Source organism: Lissotriton vulgaris, chromosome 5 (assembly GCF_964263255.1).
Source record: "Lissotriton vulgaris chromosome 5, aLisVul1.2, whole genome shotgun sequence".
Taxonomy (NCBI): domain Eukaryota; kingdom Metazoa; phylum Chordata; class Amphibia; order Caudata; family Salamandridae; genus Lissotriton; species Lissotriton vulgaris.
The window spans coordinates 853,721,984-853,728,279 of NC_141693.1; positions in this window are offsets into that span (position 1 = coordinate 853,721,984).

The window sequence follows — 6,296 nt, forward strand, 5'->3', positions numbered from 1 at the left end:
TATATATATGTATACGCTCCGAGTTTGTCCCAAACTTGAAAATGCACACCAACTTTCACTGGTAACGGGTGCAAGCAGAGGCAGCATACCGCAAGTCGCATCGGCATTAGAGTCTTCCTATCTGCTGAGTTCTTAACGCCTGACGCGTTTCAGTGCTTCCACACTTCATCAGAGGCGTGGTCATCACATGCCCATCCATTTAAATGTTCAACATACAATGAACGGCTCGGTTGAGCCCAGGTGGAATTCTGGGACATGTAGTTTTGGTTGCGGCACGTTGTACTTTTCACGATCCCTTTGTGGAAGTTCCCATATGAGGCTCAGTCACATCTGGAGTCCCATGGCCCCCACTTTGGCACATGCTCAAAGATAGGAAGACTCTAATGCCGCTGCGACTTGCGGTATGCTGCCTCTGCTTGCACCCGTTACCAGTGAAAGTTGGTGTGCATTTTCAAGTTTGGGACAAACTTGGAGCGTATATATATATATATATGTATATATATATATGTATATATATATATATATATATATATATATATATATATATATATATATATATATATATATATATATATATATATATATATATATATATATATATATTACCTACTGGCGGTCGCCAGTAGGTAGTTATAGTTAGGATTTTTTTCAATGTTAAATCTCAAAATTCTATTTGGAATAACTTTGGCACCGGTTGACGAATCTGCCTGAAAATTTCCTGAAAATGGCCTTGTCAAGCTCCGGTCCTTCCTTGAAAGTTTGGGGGGGATACGTCAAGCGGGGGCCGAGATAAAAGGGGGGTCCCAAAACGCGTTTTCCCCATGTTAATTTCCATAGGGCGGTCGATTTCACTTTTAACCCGAACGGCTGAATGGATTTCCACCAAATTTGGCAAAATTGTAGGGATTGGTAGCCTGATGTGCCTTTGCTATGTCTCAAGATATGTGCTGCAGTGGATTTTGAGTAATTTAGGTTCCAATAAATATATATATCTATAGCAGCGCACCGGTGCGCGCACCGGGGAGCGCTCCGGGCGCGTGACGCGAGGTGCGCATGGAAAGCTGATTGGCTCTCGGGTGTCTGTAAACATTCGAAACAGTCCAGAGCGGCCGCCATCTTGTGTCTCGGTAAAATCGAGACATAAGAGGTGGCTAAAACAAAGGGGGAAATGACCATAAGGCGTCAGGGATAGACCCCTTTGACCCCCTAGGTTTGATGTGGGGGCTATAAAAGGGCCCCGCGGGGCATTTAAAATATTTTTTTTTTTTTCGTTTTGTGCGGGGGAAGCGCCCGGTGCGCGCACCGGGGAGCGGCCCTGGGAGCGTACTATGAGGAAAAAATGTGACAGAGTTTTTAAAAAATGAAGTTTTGATTTAGAAATTGGAGGTAGTTCTAAAAAGAACTTTTTTTTTCTTCTTTTTGTTGTTTTATTTTTTTTTGTGTTTTTTGAACTTTTTGAACTTTTTTTGGCTTTTCAAAACAGTTTTATATTTTTTTTGTATTTTTTTAGGGGGAGAAACAAAAAAAGGGAATTGAAACTGGCTCAACTGGAGCAAAAAACCAAAAAACCCAAAAAATTACTTCTTTTTGGGGCACTTGTGATTATCACCTGCAAGGACGATGAGCTTAACGCTTTTTTCGCCATAGGCGATAAGCTTGCTACATGCAGAACAAGTGATTTTAAAATCAGCAAATCTCGGCTGAATGCAAGGCATCACCTCGGATGTTTCTGGTTCTGATGAAGTGGGTTGGTTTCTTTGGGAGGGGGTCCTTGATGACTGGGGGAGGTTACTGGCCAGTTCCCTGAACTCTGCACAAGAGTAGTTGTTTGGGTGCTTTCTGGTCATGTGCCGAATCATGGTATAGTTACCAAAAGAATATTTTTTGTTTGGGTTGCCCCGTGAAAGTTCATCATTGCAGATGAGGCAAGTCACCTTGGGCGCATTCACCTTTTTTTTCCCCTCTGGGATTGAAAAAAACTGCCATACAATGTGTGGTTTGGGTTTGTAAGGTGTATTTTCTTCTGGCAGCCATCTTCTTCTCCCCTCCTCCTCTTCCTCTTCCTCCTCCTCCTGTTCTTGACCACCAATATAATTTGGAGCTGGTCCTCTTGGTGGTTGTGGTGGTGGTGGTGGGGCAGATGCACCAGCTGATGCTACTACTGAAGCCATTATTTGGAGCAAAAAAGTAGAGAGAGCAACAAACAGGTCTTCCTCAGTCAAAGGACAAAGTCAGAATAAGGAAAAAAGGTGGGGTCTTTCATCATTTAGAAAAAAAAACTGTCCTGAACCAATGAGAAGTGTTATTTTCAGGTCACAAGACCAGGGGCTTCATCATTATGGAACTAAAACTGTTATGAACCAATGAAAAGTGTTATTTTCTGCTCACATGACCCAACGCGCTTATGCTACGCGCCCGGGGCGCGCCCTGGGGCGCGCCCCGGGTCGCGCAGCGTAAGCGCGTCGGAAGTTTACGTTGTGCGATCGTATTCGCTCGAGTACTTCCGGGTGCGCTTACGCCGTGCGTATCACGCGGTCGCGGCTACGCGATACGCCACGATCATGTTTTCGTTTGCGATATTGGCGCTCACGGGACGCTCCCCGGAGCGCGCCCCGGGGCGCTTTTCAGAAATACGCTTTTCGGGGCGCTCCCCGGGGCGCGCTCCGGGAGCGCTCCCCCCAAAAATTAAAAAAAAAAAAATGGGATAATTGTAGGGACAGGTAGCCCTATTCTGAAGTGGTTTGTAAAAAAATTAACTTTAGAAAAATATGTATTGTGCTACATTGGGCTTAATATATGTTAGAGCCAAAATGTAGCCCAAATGTAGCCCAAAGTAGCCCAATGTAGCCCAAAGATGGCCACCAGAGACCAAAAATTGTAAATGTAGCCCAAATTTCAACTAGATGTAGCCCAACTGTAGCCCAATGACAGAATGTACCAGAGTGTTAAAAAGAACAACTAGAGTGCTAACAGTCTTATTTATAAAGTGAAACTTATAGTTAGGAATTAGCATTAACAAAACCTATGAAATTCACTGAAAAAACCATAGGTTTCACACCAGTTATAGTTAGGAATTAGCATTTAAAAAACCTATGAAATTCACTGAAAAAACCATAGGTTTCACACCGGTTATAGTTAGGAATTAGCATTTAAAAAACCTATTAAATTCACTGAAAAAACCATAGGTTTCACACCAGTTATAGTTAGCTGGAAATTTTACTGATATAAAACCATTGAAATTCCCACGTTATAGTTAGTCGGACTCACTATAACTTGCGCGTGCAATGCACTGCTGATGACATCACATATTACATCACTCATGACATGGTCAGTGACATCACTCATGACATCACTGATGACACCATCCAGTGAATATGTGTCTTTCTGAAAAATAAATATTAGTGAGTTATGTTTAAATATTTAAATACATATATTAGTGTTTCACTTTGTGTATAAGTGGCTACATGTGTTGATAAGTAGCTACATGCGTATGTATATGGGTTATTTGATATTTTTATTAGTATCAGTATGAGTGTCTATATGGTTTGGTGGGGGTATTACTTAGCACATAGATGCATGAGTGACTGACTCTTTGTTTGTATGTGTTTTGAAGACAGCATATGTACAGGACTGTATGGGTGGATGAGTGTCTATATGTGTTTGTTAGTGAGTGAATGACTGTCTCACTAGTGTCTTTATCAGTAACTACATATGTTTTAATCTAGTATATATGAATATTGATGTATATAAGTGAGTATATGTGAGAGTAAGAGATTGTAAGATTTCCTGTTTAAATAAGTATGTGTTTGTATAAGTGATTGTTTAAGAGAATAAATATGTGTAATTTTCAATAGAAGTAAGGTGGAAGTGTGTGTATAACTCTATATTCAAATAAATGGTTGTTCAATAGTTTATTTGCACGTGTGAATATGTGTGTGAGTAACTTTTGGATGAATGTCGGTGTGTAACAGGATGTATAGGTGTATCTCTTCATATGATGAGTGAGTATATGTATGAGTGACTATATAGAACTGTTGGTGAATGAGTGGATGTGTATATAGATAGTGGAAGTACAGAATTGCTTGTTGTAACTGATATAGGTATGTCCATTTTTTAAAAATTTCAGTTTCTATTTTTGAATATGTGTCTCAAGGGTTACTTTACACTGAGAGGAGGTCTGTCACTGTGTCACAAGGATGGTGTCATCAGTGATGTCATGAGTGATGTCACTGACCATGTCATGAGTGATGTAATATGTGATGTCATCAGCAGTGCATTGCACGCGCAAGTTATAGTGAGTCCGACTAACTATAACGTGGGAATTTCAATGGTTTTATATCAGTAAAATTTCCAGCTAACTATAACTGGTGTGAAACCTATGGTTTTTTCAGTGAATTTAATAGGTTTTTTAAATGCTAATTCCTAACTATAACCGGTGTGAAACCTATGGTTTTTTCAGTGAATGGAAAGGGGCGACCGACTCGGTCCCCCCGAACGTATGGCCGAGTGCCTCGATCCCCCCGGGAAGCCATTTTTGGGCGGGAGGCGCGTCTCAGCTGGTATGCCCGAAGCGGCGTAGCCGGGGCGCGCTCGTTCCCGCCCTAGAGTGGGCTGGCCTAGACACCGACGCAGCCAGCCACGCCCTCAGGGGCAGGCAGGGGCGGGTATACGCCCGCCCTGAAGACGGATAAAAAGGGACGCAAGACCAGAAGACATCCTCTTGTTCTTGTGCTCTGAAGCTGCACCTCCTCGCTGCACGTGAGCTCGGGACAGAACGAAGAGCCAATTTTGAGCGTTTTAATCTTTCTTTTGTCTTCTAGATATTTCGTCTGAAAGATGCCCAAGAAAGGCGCCAAGAGAATGTCGACTGACCAGATGGTTCGGGCCCTCATGAAGGAAATGTCCGAAATAAAGAAACAGTTGGCGGGGCGAGACGGCGAGGAGGGATCGGGACGTCCACCGGCCGGAGGGAGGCCTAAGAGGCCGCGAAGGGGGCCGGTCGGGGGAGACGTCCCGGTTCCCTGTTCCCCGCTCGAGCCGCCAGCCCCGGTACCGGCCCCGGTACCGCAGGAAGGGAACCCGATCCCGGTCGTAGTCACCCCGACATCTGCTGAGGGTATGCCTCCCGAGTTGGCGGCACAGCTAGCAGCGTGGTTGGGGGACAGTACAGAGGGCGCCACGGCTGCCGAAGCGCAAGCACTCATGAAACAGTTGCGCGAGAAACGTGATGCAGCCAAGGTGCCCGCGCCGGATGCGGTGATAGACAAGCCACGAGGGGCCGAAGTAGCGTCCGGTGCAGGTAAGCGGCCATTGCCGATTGCAAGGGATGAGTCAACACCCTCTCGTAGAGAAAAATTGGGGCAACATGTTCCTTTGCCAATAAAGGAAAAGATTTGGGCGGGGGAATACGTAAACATTTTCTCCCTGCTCGTTGATCACTATGAGGTCGAAACTGTTAAGGGTCAAAAGGATCTGATGCATCCGAGTGTTTGGCGCGCCAAAATGGCCGCCTTTAAAGTGAATGAGAATATTGGTAACTGGGGTAATGCTTGGGGAATTTTTACGTCAATTTTGGGGGAACGTAGGCCTGAATTGCTCCCTGAATTTCCAGTATATCAGTCACGAATTATGGGGTACTCGACATCGCACCAAGGTAACCAATGGTTCTGTTATGACAACCTTTTCAGGAAAGCGATGGAGCATAACAAAAGTTTAACCTGGGACTGTTACGATTCTTTGACGTGGAATAAAATGAAAGAGTCGGGGATGTTGAAAGTGCCGTTGGTGGGGAGTACTGTTGGTGAGTCCTCCCGCCAAAATGGGGGGACGCCCTTTCGGTCGGGTACGGGTACAGACGATTACCCGAGACCCGCCGGCAATACAGGGAAGAGGGGTTTCTGTTTCAATTTCAACAGGAGTAAATGTACTAGGCCCTCGGGATCTTGTAAATTCAAACACGAATGTAGTGGTTGTGGGGCACCCCATCCTGAGTCCTCGTGCAGAGCCAAATCGGGTGAAAATGGGGGTAGAGGAGGCGCCAAACAGGTCTAATATAGTCCGAGGGGCGCCTTTACCAACCCCGATTGATACCCTGGCGATGATTCCCTGGCTCAGCGAATACCCAGATCGTACTTCTGCTGGGGTGCTACGAAACGGTTTTTCATATGGTTTCCGCATCCCGGTGGGGAACTTTCAGGGTGTCGGGACGTGCAAAAATCAACTTTCCGTCTTGCAGCATACGACTGTAGTACAGGATAAGATCCGGAAAGAGGTTACCCGAGGTCGGGTTGCCGGCC